This window comes from Periophthalmus magnuspinnatus, chromosome 22 (genome assembly GCF_009829125.3).
Source record: "Periophthalmus magnuspinnatus isolate fPerMag1 chromosome 22, fPerMag1.2.pri, whole genome shotgun sequence".
Taxonomy (NCBI): domain Eukaryota; kingdom Metazoa; phylum Chordata; class Actinopteri; order Gobiiformes; family Gobiidae; genus Periophthalmus; species Periophthalmus magnuspinnatus.
The window spans coordinates 27,363,984-27,379,009 of NC_047147.1; positions in this window are offsets into that span (position 1 = coordinate 27,363,984).

The following is a 15,026-nucleotide window of genomic DNA, read 5'->3' on the forward strand; positions in this document are numbered from 1 at the left end:
CGCTTTTTGGGGGGAAATTTATTTGACAAAATCCAAGACCAAGAACAGACATTTTCTCTTTAAAGTCAAGTTCTAATAATAATAATAAAATGTGGACCAACAGGCTGAATATCAGTACATCACGCTAATGCTAATGCTAACGCTAATGTAACACATTTATATTTATTCAGCTCCATGAAGCACAGACAGAACTGAACACGTGTCTGGTTTGTTAACGTAAGATATTAACAGTTAATCAGATAAATAAAGCAGAACAAACTAAATTAAAAGAGAAAAGGCAAAATTAAAAGCTTTTTGAGTCTGGATTTAAACTTTGTCAAAGTCGAGGCCTGAGTCACATCTTCAGGAAGAATGTTCAGGTTTAAACTGAACAAAAGTCAAACACTGATTCAACATGTTTAGTCCAGGTAAACCGGGACTAAACCAGGACTAAACCAGGACTAAACCGGGACTAAACCAGGATTAAACCAGGACTAAACCGGGACTAAACCAGGACTAAACCGGGACTAAACCGGGACTAAACCGGGATTAAACCGGGACTAAACAGGGACTAAACCGGGACTAAACCGGGACTAAACCGGGACTATACCGGGACTAAACAGGGACTAAACAGGGACTAAACCGGGACTAAACCGGGACTAAACCGGGACTAAACCGGGACTAAACAGGGACTAAACCGGGACTAAACCGGGACTAAACCGGGACTAAACAGGGACTAAACCGGGACTAAACCAGGACTAAACCAGGTCTACATCAGGAGGCTGGTCCCTTTCGTCCTCCTCATGTGAGATGGTTCTTGTGGCTCATGTGGGAGATGTTCTTTGGTGCTGGTCCATGGAGAGACTTGTTCACACTGAGCTGCTTTAAAGTCTCTGAGCCACAGGAGCCACAGACCTGAGCCACAGGACACATGTGTGAAGTACTTCCTGGTTCTAGTCCTGACCCGAGCAGCAGTGTTCTGGATGTTCTGGATGTTCTGGATGTTCTGGATGTTCTGGATGTTCTGGATGTTCTGGATGTTCTGTTCTGTGGCTCGTTTGGAGAGTCCAGTGATCAGGACGTTACAGTCGTCTAATCTACTGGACACAAACGCAGGATAAGTCTGAGTCTGGGTTTGACAGTTTAACTTTGATTTTTGACGTGTTTTTAGATGTAAAAAGCTGCAGATGTTACTGATTTGATGTGTCTGTTAAAGTTCATTATTACCTCTAGATTTCTCTCCTGATTTGAAGGTTTTAGAGACACTGGAGGTGACGCTGACACTTTCTCACAAAAATACAGTACATACTTCTTCAGAATTGTTCAGAATAGTTTCTTTTTGGCTAACAGTTTTATTACACTGCTGCGGAGGATGAAGGTTTAGAATGAAATTTGGTCCGTGAAGTGTTTCTTGAATCTAATCTACAACTTTGAACCATCTTTGCGCGTTGAGTCTCCCCGCAGTTTTGTTCATGAATAAAAAGTAATCATTTATTAAATTCCCCATTGCACCGTACTTTGTGGCTTTATAGAACGACATCCACTCTGAGTGCCTTTGATATGCCCCATTTTCAAACACAAAACAAATGTAAACACGTAGCATTTATCAGCGCTCGCCACGTCCCCCGGGAGAAGCTTTTAGGGGCCTTGCTTTTCCCGTTGTTTACTTCCTCTGGCAGCGAGCGTTGGGACAGATCTATAGAGGGTTGAATTATTCATCACAGGACTCATTTAATATTATTTTCAAAGCGTTACAATGGCATTCAGAAAGCATTACGAACACAGGGATACCGAGGCGAGCTTTGAGTAAGGCTTTAAGAGTCTGAGGAAGCTGCGTTGTTGACAATCGTGTCGTAATTATCCAGTCGGAGAAATCAGACGCTATACGTGATTTTTACTGTCTTAAAATTTCATTCATTTGAAATTTGATTGTTGGGGCTGAGTTTGTTCGATTGATTTGGTTGATTAATAACAGTCTGGATCCCAAACGTAGGCTGTTTGTACAAATGGACGTAGCTAACGCGCTAGCCGCCGTGTTGCAAATAGGAAGTGATCATCGGCGCGTTTCAGGATGCAACAACTCATCATTTTGGTCTTAAATGTTCGTATTAACCGTCTTTACATGATCCTGGGGTTCATTTCTATTTAGTTATTTTGAGTTTATTGTTATTTATTAGTTTTGTTATTTAGATTTTTTTTTTCGTTATTTTTTAAATTTTTTCATTATTTAGAGTATTTATTTATTATTATTTTTTTGTGTGTGTGGTTATTTTGAGGTTTTTTTTTATTTTGAGTTTATTTTTGTTTTGTTTTGGGTTTTTTGGGGAAAAACTGTGTCCTCTCTTTGTACCTGCTGCTGTCAGACTCATTTTGGTCTTGTTATTTATATTTTTCTTTTTTTGTCTCATTATTTTGAGTTTTTTAATTTTTTAATTTTGAGTTTATTTATTTTTATTTATTTGTTATTTTGATTTTTTTTTTTATTTTGAGTTTTTTTTTTTTTTTTTGTTTTGTTAGGTTTAGTCCCAGGACTAAACTGGGACTAAACAGGGACTAAACCAGGACTAAACCGGGACTAAACCGGGACTAAACCGGGACTAAACCGGGACTAAACCGGGACTAAACCGGGACTAAACCGGGACTAAACCGGGACTAAACTGGGACTAAACCTGGACTAAATAGGGACTAAACAGGGACTAAACTGGGACTAAACCAGGACTAAACTGGGACTAAACCAGGACTAAACAGGGACTTTAATAATTTAAAGACAAAATAACAAAGACAAATGATTAAAGCAAAAGAATAAAAAGAATAACTCCTGTTTTCTCTCGTGCTCTCGCTAAATCTTTGAACATTTCCTGATTATTGGACGATAAAATAGTTTCTAAACAGATGCAGAAAGAACAGAGTGAATTTATTTTGACCTCAAGAGCTGCTCATAAATCTGGACCAGGTTTGCTCAAATACATGGGGGAAAAAATCAGATACAGGGTCTTTAAATTTACGTTCATGTGTTGGAAAAAAAAAAAAAAAAAAAAAGAGAAAACAGCGAGTGAGAAGTAAAATATCAAAATGATCAGGTTTATAAGTTGATCATATTTAAGTTACAGTATATTTTAAAGCCTATTTTTATTGATTTAAAACATATAAATCCTAAATCCTTGGTTCATTCTGTGTTCAAGTATAGAGAATAATCCTGTCCATTTGTGCCTGTGAAAATACAAGTGTGTTTTGTTCAATAGTTAAAGGTCAAAGGTCTCCCTGTTTTGCGGAAATTACAACGTGAGACATTCAGCTGCAATTTTCAACTCGACATGTGGCACTCGCCCTCATTTCCACAGCAAATGAAGACAGGAAACTCTGGTTTAATCTAGTTTTACCCCATTTAAATCGTTAATGCTGCGATATTCAGCGATCAGGGGCTCGTTTGGGGCAAGTTACCGTAACAAAACGTTGTGTCTCTGCTGTAGAAAGAACGTAAATGTTTCCTGACTCATGTATTTATGTTATTATTTATAAGTTAGTCCTGAAGATCTAGAGATGGGTCAAATGCAAAGGACAAACGTACCTTACCTTATGTTTTACTTTTACTCTGAGAAAACACTTTTTGACATTACTCTTCTTCCTCGCCAAACTTAATTAGAACGTTATTTTCTGCAAACGTGGGGTGAGGAAAATGTGCCCGATTCAAATTCATTCAAGCAGGAAATTTGATTGTTGGGGCTGAGCGTGTTCGATTGATTTGGCTGATTAATAAGAGTCTGGATCCCAAACACAGACTGTTCGTACAAATGGACGTAGCTCACGCCGTAGCCGCCGCTTTACAGAGAGGAAGTGACCGTCAGCGCGTTTCAGGATAAAACAACTCGTCATTTTGGTCTTAAATGTTCATATTAACCCTCTACATGAGCCTGGAGTTTTGGGGTTTTTATTTCTCGTTATTTTGAGTTTATTGTTATTTATTTACTTTTGTTATTTTTATTTTTTTTTCATTATTTTTGAGTTTTGTTTTTTCTTCACTATTTTGAGTTTATTTATTCATTTATTTATTATTTATTTATTAACTCGTCATTTTGGTCTTAAATGTTCGTATTAACCCGCTCTACGTGATCCTGGAGTTCTTTTTTTTTTTTTTTTGTTATTTAGAATTTATTGTTATTATTTTTTTTATTTATTTTTTTTTTCATTATTTTGAGTTTTCTTTTCATTATTTAGAGTTATTTATTAATTAATTTTATTTTTTTTTGTTATTTTGAGGTTTTGTTTTTATTTCGAGTTTATTTTTGTTTTGTCTTTGTTTTGTTTTTTTAACTGTCCTCTCTCTCTGTCTCTGCTGTTTCAGACTCATTCTGGTCTTAAATGTTCGTATTAACCCTCTACATCAGGGGTGTCCAAACTTTTTTCATGAAGGGCCGCATATAAAATCACAGACAAAGCCGAGGGCCGACTGAGGGCCATAGACTGGTCGCCAGTACAGTGAATGCTTCAAATGTGTGTTATTATTACAAGTTAGACTGAACCGCTAGACCTTTATTCATGCTTACATCCTCAATGGGACACATTAAATATTTGATAAGGGCTTGTTAAAGCAGATTTTCAGAAATACACAGTAAAAAGTACTGTTTAAAGAAATACAGGCTAATTCACCTGGAAACTTGAGGGCCAAGAAAAATTGGTCTGAGGGCCGCATTTGGCCCCCGGGCCGCAGTTTGGACATGCCTGCTCTACATGATCCTGGGGTTTTTATTTCACTATTGTGTCTGTAAATCAAGATCTGAACATTAATAACAGACAAATCAGGTCCTTCTTTCCTCGAGGTCGCTCCCAGTATCGTTAGCGACAGCTGTGGGCGGGCAGTGACTTTACCTTCTACATCCTCGCTCCTGATTGGCTCTTTGGTTGCTATGATACTCAGGGTAGGAATTCCAGCTCCAAATTCCGCGTTGTTACTGCTCGAGCCTCGACGAGCTTCGTCTGACCGGAGCGAACGCTGCGGGCGACGTCACACTCACTCAGTTCACTTCTTTACGCATCCCCAAGTGAAAAAAGAAAAAAGACGTGAAACCAAAAGCTTTTACAATTTAAGGATTAGTTCTATTCTCCTGCAAAATGATCTGAGAGAGAGAAAGATGAACAGAGAGAAAGAGGAAGAGAGAGAGAGGGGGATGGAAGAAGAGAGGGAGGGAGAGTGAGAGAGAGAGGGGGGAGCAGAAAGAGAGAGACAGAGACAGAGAGAAAGACGTACAGAGAGAGAGAGGGAGAGAGGGGGATAGAAGCAGAGAGGGAGGGGGGAGAGTGAGAGAGAGGGGGGGAGCAGAAAGAGAGAGGCAGAGAGAAAGATGTACAGAGAGAGAGAGAGGGAAATAGAAGCAGAGAGAGGGAGGGAGGCAGGCAGAGAGAGAAAGAGAAGCAGAGAAAGGGAGAAGCAGAAAGAGAGAGACAGAGACGTCATTTTCACACTCGTCCTCCACAGAGTCCAGACCTTGACCCCAGTGAGAATCTTTGTGCTGAAGCTTTGAGCAGCGTCAGACTCGACCATCATCAATGAAACAGGAGAAACATTAAAGCAACAACTGGATGGAAATAAATCTGTGACGTTGGAGAAGAGAAATCGAAACAACGACACAGAGAATGTGACGTGATCAAAGATAAAGAACAACCAAATATTAGAGTGTGGGACCTGTTTTTGGTGGCGACTTTTTTTTTGGCCAGGCAGTGTAAACGCTGCAAAAGCTCAGAGCCACAGCCTGTCTCTTTGTCTCCTCATGTTTCACTAGTTTTGACTTACTCTTTCACTCTCCTCTGGTGTTTCTCATCATTATAATCAAAGCTACAGGAGATAAACAACTATTTTGTCTCTATTTGAGTTAAACGTAACATATAATTTAGCACACGGACGTCGCACGTGTTTTTGCCAATCGCAGTAACCACCTGCCATCAGCACAGGGAGGGATTTTTATTTTCCCATAAAATAAAAAACACACAACTGTCGTACTTTTGCTTGTGTCTTTTATAAACATTCGCACATACAGATTTTAGGCCACACGGTTAAACTTTCCGGGTAAAGCAATAACATGTCCCCGGAAATGAGCAGGAATATTTACACTGTACACTTAAAAAATAAATTATTATAAAATTAAAATTATTTAAAAAGAAATCTTGAGCGGTTTACTGTTAGCAGCATAATTTTGTGTATTTTTCATGTCGTTTAAAAAAAACAAAACTGTTTATCTTTGTGCTGTTCTTATCAGCTAATCATCTGTAATCCTTCAGCGCGTCTTAGCCTGTGATTCTGAATATGCAACGTGAGGAGATCAAGTACTTTGAAACATGTCTGAAGGCAGAAGAAGAACTTTTACACTCATTATAGGACGCTTTGAAGTGTATTTAGCCTCACCGTCACTCTAAATACTTGTCTATCCTGCTTTAATCTTTCAAGTGCGAGAAAACCAGGTTAAGAGAAGATTTAGCGAGTATTAGAAAGACACTCGGAAATGTGTTACAAAACAACGTCTGAAAATATTGTGTTCAGTAAGTGTCAGATGCAGCGACACACGGACAATATTTCCATCGTGTATTTAAAAAAAAAAAAGATCTGAAATGTTTTAATTACAAACTATTCACGCTGCAAATGCTGTTGTCTCACGTAGAGCTGGGATTTGCATTTTATTTCTAGTATAGACACAATGACAAAGACGTTAAAATCACAATACAACAAATCAAAACGTAAATAATCATCATAAATTTACGTTAAAAGAGAAGAATGCAGAATAAAAACGTGTGCGTAGGTGTTGACTGCAGCCTGTTGGACCTGGCAAAGAGCCCGGGATGTTTTCATAAAACAAGGAGAAAAAGTATAATGTCATTCTTCCCTCAGCACTTTATGAAAACATTATCCTGCTGCATCCTGTCCACAAATAATTATGGACTGCAAACCTGGAAGAAGCCCAGATCTGAGAGTGGACTGTTCTAGAGTCGTGCACGTGCAAAAATGCAAACATCTGAATATTAGTCATGTGCCAGTGGGTTTAGGACAGAGGAATAAGTGAGACTGAAATACCTGCTCACCTTTTTACGGTTTGGAAACTGTCACTGTGCGATTCAATGTCAAGAGAGAGACTTATTTTACTGTAGTTGTGGTTAATTAAGGCCATTTTCAAACTCCCTCTAGAGAGGTCGATGTAAAAGAGCGTTCAGTGTCACATTCTGGACCGCGGTAAACGGCCGGTCTGAGAGCGCTTCACACCGGAGGTCTCAGACTCCACTCTCACTCTGGAGCGGGGCGAGTGTGAACACGGCCGACCTCACAGTGCGACAGTAAAAGTGTTTGGACTAGGGTCAAATCTGGTTATGTTTATTTGTATGAAAAGGAGCTGCAGTTTGACACATTTGGATCAACAATATCAGCGATATAGCTCCTCCTGCCTCTGTCTGCGCAGGCGAGTGTGGGTCTGTCTGCGCAGGTGAGTGTGGGTCTGTCTGCGCAGGTGAGTGTGGGTCTGTCTGCGCAGGTGAGTGTGGGTCTGTCTGCGCAGGAGAGTCTGAGTCTGTCTGCGCAGGTGAGTCTAAGTCTGTCTGCGCAGGTGAGTCTGAGTCTGTCTGCGCAGGTGAGTCTGAGTCTGTCTGCGCAGGTGAGTCTGTTTGCGCAGGTGAGTCTGGGTCTGTTTGTGTGTTTTTCTCCTCTGCCACCACACCTCCTCCACGGCCTCATCACTCTGTATTTAGCCACAGGTGAAGGAAAATACCACCATGTATAGATGAAGTGTGTGTGTGTGTGTGTGTGCGTGCGTGTGTGTGGGGGTGTGTGTGTGCGTGTGTTTTCATGGGGCTCTGTCTCTTGAACCTCATTGTCACAGAAATAAGTTCAGATCAGCTGACGGACTCACGTGGCTCATGGTGTTCGGGGTGAATGACGCGCAGTGTGTGTCCGAGCCAAAAGTAAAACGAACAGAACTAAACCTAGTGCCACCGGGGGGCGCTCCACTGAGCCACGGACACGACTGAAAACGACTTAAGTCTGTTCTTTATGGTCAGATTGTGTTAAACCAAAGCTCGAATTAAAACATAAATTGACAGAGCAGTTACATCATCTGAGACGCATCGTTATGTAACTGTCCAAAGCAGCACAGACTTAACCTCGTAACTTTAATACACAATAAATCTGTTCTTCATGATGCTAAACTCTACATTTTACACTACACCTCTAAAGTGAGTTTTCAAAGTTTGTCAAAAGTCATCTTGAATCTGCTAAGCGTGGCCTCGGCGCCGTAATGGGGTGTCTCGTATCTGCGTGCGTTTGATTGACAGCTCAGAACGGCGTGTCATCTTCGGTAACATCACCTTGAGCGTTTCCCGTCTGCGCTCTCTGCCTCCGAAGTGTCCGCGCCCGTGTCACGATGATTAGGGCGACGCGTTTATGGCACCCTGAGTGAAAGCAGATACGGGTGCTGACGGGGGCGACGGGACGGGGCGCAGACAGGAGGGCGTTTTACACCAAGGGCAGCGGGTAAGAGGAGAGGGGATGACAGAGGCGCCTCGGTTTAAAAAAAAACAAAAAAAAAACGATTGGTGTAATTTCATCTGGAGTGGATGAACTGGTAATGCTTCTGGACAATGTCAGAATCACTCACTGACCTGAAAAACAACTTTGGCTTTAGTTTTCCAAAGTGTTTAATGTTTCGTTTTTATAAACTCGAGCGAACACAATCAAAGCCTGAACGTCTGAGGGCGGCATGACTGACATTTAGTGATATTTAACCAGATATACGTTTGTTATAACAGTGATTTCAGCTGTTTTATGCAACATTTTGAGGACTTTTCACCATTCGAAACGTGTAATATTTTGGTAGATCGTTAACTGCTATGGTGACCGTCCTCGTTTTTCATCATTTCAAAACCCCTGAATAGTTATTTCATATTGTATCGCTCATTTTAAACCCAAAGCTATATCAGTCACTTTGGAAATAAAACTAAACGTACTCTCATTTCTCTCGGATTTCAAAAATAAATCTATACAAGTCACTGTTTATGGTGTCGTGAAAACAGTGGCCCCTGGTTTGCAGGGGTCTCGTTCTAGTTCTAGGTGAAATCCGCGAAGTATCAGCTTTATTTTTTACATTATTCTCTCTGTTTTTGTCTGTCAAACCCCTCACCACACACTTTATACACTTTTCTCACACAGGCGTTAACATTTTCTCACATTTCTCTCTCGTTTAAACTCTCTCAAAGTTCAAACCTTCGTAGGCGTCTTTGTCGGTGCAGAACGTTTCATCGACATTGTGGGTTTTGTCGGGGAGAAAACAAATCGCAAACGTACAGCACTTCAGAGTCACACTGAGATCCAACGTTTATGTAAATTTGTCTGAACACATTCTGTACTGGACAGGAGACACGGCACGGAGGAGACTGATGGACAATGGTCTACAGTCCAACAGCCAATCAGGACGCACGACGCAATGGTCTACAGTCCAACAGCCAATCAGGACGCACGACACAATGGTCTACAGTCCAACAGCCAATCAGGACGCACGACACAATGCACGTTCATACATGGTAAAAAAAAAAAAAAGCATGTAAAACTGCACAAAAAAATCCACGAAACAGCGAGACCGTGCGAGTTGTACATATAGTTGTCCTTCGCTATATTGCGGTTACATTATTGCTTCAGGCTGCTTTGCGTAGGACGACTCCCAACAATAAATGACTCAAATATTTAAATAAAACCAGATCTTACCAGTCAGTTGGTTGAGTGTTCGTCCTCTGATCTGAGAGTTGGCCGTTTGAATCCTGCTCTCGACATAAACATCACTGGTTTAGCCGTCAGATCCAGGTTTGGTTGTCTTGAAGGTAAAGACTTTATAAAAAATATGCCCATTTACCATTTACCAATATTGTTATTTTGTGGAGGTCTTAAGTGAAACATTTGCAAACTCTTGAATTATAAAAATGTAAGAATAATTCGAGACAGAAGCAACACCATTGGAGCGTTCGTACCTCGTCTCCATCAAAAAAGCTGGAGTCTTTTCACACTCTTTATCATAACACCATATTGTGAGCTGGTTACAATTAGGGTCAATATCATTAATGCCCCGCTGTAACCCATCATCCCGCACTCATTACAGGTGAATTAGTCAGCATGTCGGCTCCAATTAAAGCATAAATGACAGGTGCAGCGGGTTCAGGGGGCCAAACACGCAATCCACCAGGCCGCACCCCCACCGTCGAGTCTAAACATCCAGCTGCATTTATGTATTTATTTAACCTGCTGAGACCCGGCGTCCTCATCTGTGGACAACGCATTTTGGGTCGTTTAGGCCACAGTGCAAATGTTTTTAGAAGAGCAGAAACAAGAACATGTTCAATTTTGAATATATAGACTTTAGAATATTTATTCATTTATTTATTTATTTTTATTAATTTTTTTATTATTTGTATTTTTTAATTTATTATTATTATTTTTTTTTATTTTGTATATTTTATTTTTTACTGTATTTTAATTTATTTTTATTTTCTTTATTATTTAATTTTATTTTTATTTATTTTTTTTATTGTATTTTAATTACTTATTTTTTTATTTTCTTTATTATTTAATTTTATTTTTTATTTAATTTATTTTTGTTTCTTTTATTTTTTATTATATTTTAATTAATTAATTTTTGATTTTCTTTATTATTTAATTTAATTTTTTATTTTTATTTAAAGGCACATGTCTTCCTGCTCCTATCAGCAGCACAAATGAGACGCATTGTTCCTAGAGTCACAATTGTTTCTCATTTTGTTTTGTTTTTTACACAAAATGTATGTGTTCAAGCTCTTAATAGTTTTTGCAAATAAAGTCCTGCAGGAGCTCGAGTCTCAGGAGGATAAAGGCCCTAAACCCCAAACAAAATGTGTCTCACCCCAGTACAGACATGTCTTCAGGTCAAAAAAGTCTGCTGTGCGCTGTCTGCATCTAATTCTTGTTGTTAGAATTACAAAAAACTCCGCTCTGGCTTCGGAAAATTGTGAAAAGTGCTTAAAAACTCTTATTTTTTCTAAACTATACGTCGCTCTGGAGTATAAGCCGCACCAGCCAAAAAATGCACAATAATCCAACCCTTTTCTCTGGATCAGGATGGGACAATAATAAACAATAAAATCATTTATCGTGATGAAAAGGGTCGACAATAATTAATAATATAATCGCCAACAAAGATAATCGCCGTTATATCACCTGAATGTGCAGAAAAAAACTACGTATCCACAGGGGGGACAAAAGGGTCTGTTGTCCCGGGGTTTAGGGGCCCACAATTGGACTCTCTTTGTATTAATTTGTATTAGAGGGGGGCCCATGTGAGAATTATTGACATGGGCCCCCTGAATTTGTGTCAACGGCCCTGCTCATCCAGAATATTCTCCGCTAGATCGTAGTTGAGTCCAAGACTATAACAGCTCTTTAAACATGAAAGTATTTTATTTTATTCGGTCATTACGTTTAAAAATCAAACATTATTCAACTTGTATAACCTGTACACGACTAAATTAAGATTAAAATTATAATTATGTATATCAATAACATTTAAAACGGTCAGTAACTTTAATATTTATCGTGATATTGTGATATTTTGGCCACGTTACACTAAATACGACACTAAATTTCAATCTCGCTCCTGATTGGCTCTTCGGTTGCTATGAGACTCGTGGGCAGATTTACCTTTCGCCGCTATAACTGCTCTAGCGTCGATGTGGGTGACGTCACACTCATTTAGTCCACGTTTTTACACAGTTTACGTCTGAAACCCAGTAATATATATATTTTTTTGATTAATCAGATCAGTTTACGTACAAAACCGAATCCGCTGCATATTCTGGTTGTTTCGCTTCATTTTATCGGCGCCGCGTGACTCCGCCGTCCATCTCTCTGGGCGTCTGCCACACTCCACAGCTGGGCCTCTTTGTCCCCGCAGTTTCTGGCTTCCAACGTTATAATTAGCCTCCAGACCGTTCAGTTTGTCACATCAAATAATTATGTTTCTCTATTATGGCTTTTCAACTTTCATATGTTGGATGAGTTTGGCTAATTTACCGATTATTGGCTCCAGTCCGCACGAATGTTTAACAACCACAACGGCAATACGCAAAAAAATGTATCACTGAATGACGCAGAGCTGCTTCTCAGTTTAGCGCTTTACTCAGAAAATACTTATTACTTTTTAATTTATTCAATATTTTACCAGGCTAATTGAGAACTCCTTCTGAATTGAGGGAACGACCTGGACAAGAAGCAGCACAACACAGGACAAAATACAAAAAGACGATGAAAAAATTGTGGATTAAAGGTGTAAAAGTGTTAGAAGTATGTGTACTGATCCTGGAAAATACTCTACTTTTCACAACTCAAGAGAGAGCAGAGGTACAAACGAACTAAGTTTTAAAATCTGCTGTGGGTGGTTCTTGTCACAGAGAACTGAAACGAGAAGTGTCCAGAAGCTGCTCGTACTTTAGGAATGAGCAGGTTTATGTGGCTGTTGGAGCGAAGCGAGCGGCTGGAGCTGACGGAGGACGGAGTTTTACCTCTGAAAGTCTTAAAATCAGAGAATAGACTTTAAAGAAGCTCAGTGTGAACAAGTCTCTGCATGAACCAGCACGAAAGAACATCTCCCACATGAGCCACAAGAACCATCTCACATGAGGAGGACTAAAGCAGGACTAAACCAGGACTAAAGCAGGACTAAAGCAGGACTAAACCAGGGACTAAACCGGGACTAAACCGGGACTAAACCGGGACTAAACCAGGACTAAACCAGGACTAAACCAGGAATAAACCAGGACTGAACCAGGACTAAACCAGGACTAAACCAGGGACTAAACCGGGACTAAACCGGGACTAAACCAGGACTAAACCGGGACTAAACCAGGACTAAACCGGGACTAAACCGGGACTAAACCATCTCACATGAGGTGGACTAAACCAGGACTAAACCAGGACTAAACCGGGACTAAACCGGGACTAAACCAGGACTAAACCAGGACTAAACCAGGACTAAACCGGGACTAAACCATCTCACATGAGGTGGACTAAACCAGGACTAAACCAGGACTAAACCGGGACTAAACCGGGACTAAACCAGGACTAAACCAGGACTAAACCATCTCACATGAGGAGGACTAAACCAGGACTAAACCGGGACTAAACCAGGACTAAACCAGGACTAAACCATCTCACACTCTGAGGACTTTAGGGACCGGCCTCCTGATGTAGACCTGGTTTAGCCCCAGATTTGTCACAGTTTATTCACAGTTTACTCCCGGTTTAGTCCTGGTTCAGTCCTGGTTTAGCCCCGGTTTAGTCCTTGTTTAGTCCTTGTTTAGCCCTGGTTTAGTCCTATTTTATTCCTTGTTTAGTCCTGGTGTAGTCCTGGTGTAGTCCCGGTTTAGCCCCGGTGTAGTCCTTGTTTAGTCCTTGTTTAGTCCCGGTTTATTCCTTTTTTTAGTTTTTTTTTTTTTAGTTTTTTTTTTTTAGTGTATACACATGCATTGCGTTCTGCGTCCTGATTGGCTGAGGGATGTGCAGCGTCTCCTGTACTTATTTTATTAACAATGAATTTTTATTATTTTTATTTTTATTTATTATTTATATTATGTTGGATACATTATTTACTTTCTTCAGAATAATATTGGTTCCTACTTATTGTTGAGGTACAGCACATTTGAGGAGCGCACCGGTAATGCACGGGAAGGTAGGGAAGGTAGACATTCTATGTTACGGAATAAACGAATCTTCAGCTCATCACATAAAGGAGGTAAACAACAAAAGGACGACAGCAGCAATAAGTTTGAACAAGGAGCAAAAAAAGCTGTAACTGCAACAAGACGATGGCGCGTTTTTTGTTTCGTTCTATAAAACTGCGCTTATTTTTTAAAATCTACGAAGGTTTGAACTTTGAGAGAGTTTAAACGAGAGAGAAATGTGAGAAAATGTTAACGCCTGTGTGAGAAAAGTGTATAAAGTGTGTGGTGAGGGGTTTTACAGACAAAAACAGAGAATAATGTAAAAAATTAAATTAAATAAAACACTTTTCTACTTCATTTACTGTGAGTTATTTTTGGAACGAAACCCCCACGATAAACGAGGGAAAACTGTACTGAGATAAACTTTTGTTATCGACCAAATACTTTATATTTTACACCATAATCTGAAAATAACATGTGATTTTCTGGATTTTTTTTCCTCATTCTGTCTCATAGTTGAAGTGAAACTATGATGAAAATTCTAGGCCTCTCTCGTCTTTTTAAGTGGGAGAACTTGTACAGTTGGAGGCTGAATAAATCCTTTTTTTTGTCCCACTGTACGTCATAAACCGTTGCCCGTCTCAGATGCATTTATACGTGAAATGTCAGAATGATTAGATGTTTTTCCAGACGTTTGTGGCGACAGGAGGAACACATTTTCTGCTTTCAAGTGCAGAGAACGAACAAATCTGCTTAGTGTCATCTGCGGCTTAAGGCACATTTTACAGCCTTAAGTTGTTTAGAAGTTTTTAAAGATCCGCACAGAACTATTTTAGGATTTTTAGGTGTTTTCGGGTGTCTGCGTTTCATAAAACAAACTTCTTTTTACAAAACAAAAGCAGGAGACACATTCAAACTCTTAGACGGTGTAATTATTTTTTTTTTACTTTATAAACTTTTGGCTGTTGATGACACGGCGATTACCACAAAGATCAAAACAAAAGTGGAGCTAGAAAATTTTAATAAAATAAAATTAAGATACATAGATGTTTTTAATACTTTGGAGCAACAGAGCATGAACGCCCCCATTTATTCATTTATTTAATGACAGAGTGAGAGTAGTAGTAGTAGTAGCAGTGGTAGTAGCAGTAGCAGTAGTAGTAGCAAGTAGTAGTATCAGTACTAGTAGTAGCAGTAGTAGTAGTAGCAGTACTAGTAGTAGAAGTGGTAGTAGTAGTAGCAGTAGCAGTAGTAGCAGTAGCAGTAGTAGTAGTAGTGGTAGTAGTAGTAGTACCAGTAGCAGGGGTAGAAGTAGCAGTAGTAACAAAAAAGGAAAA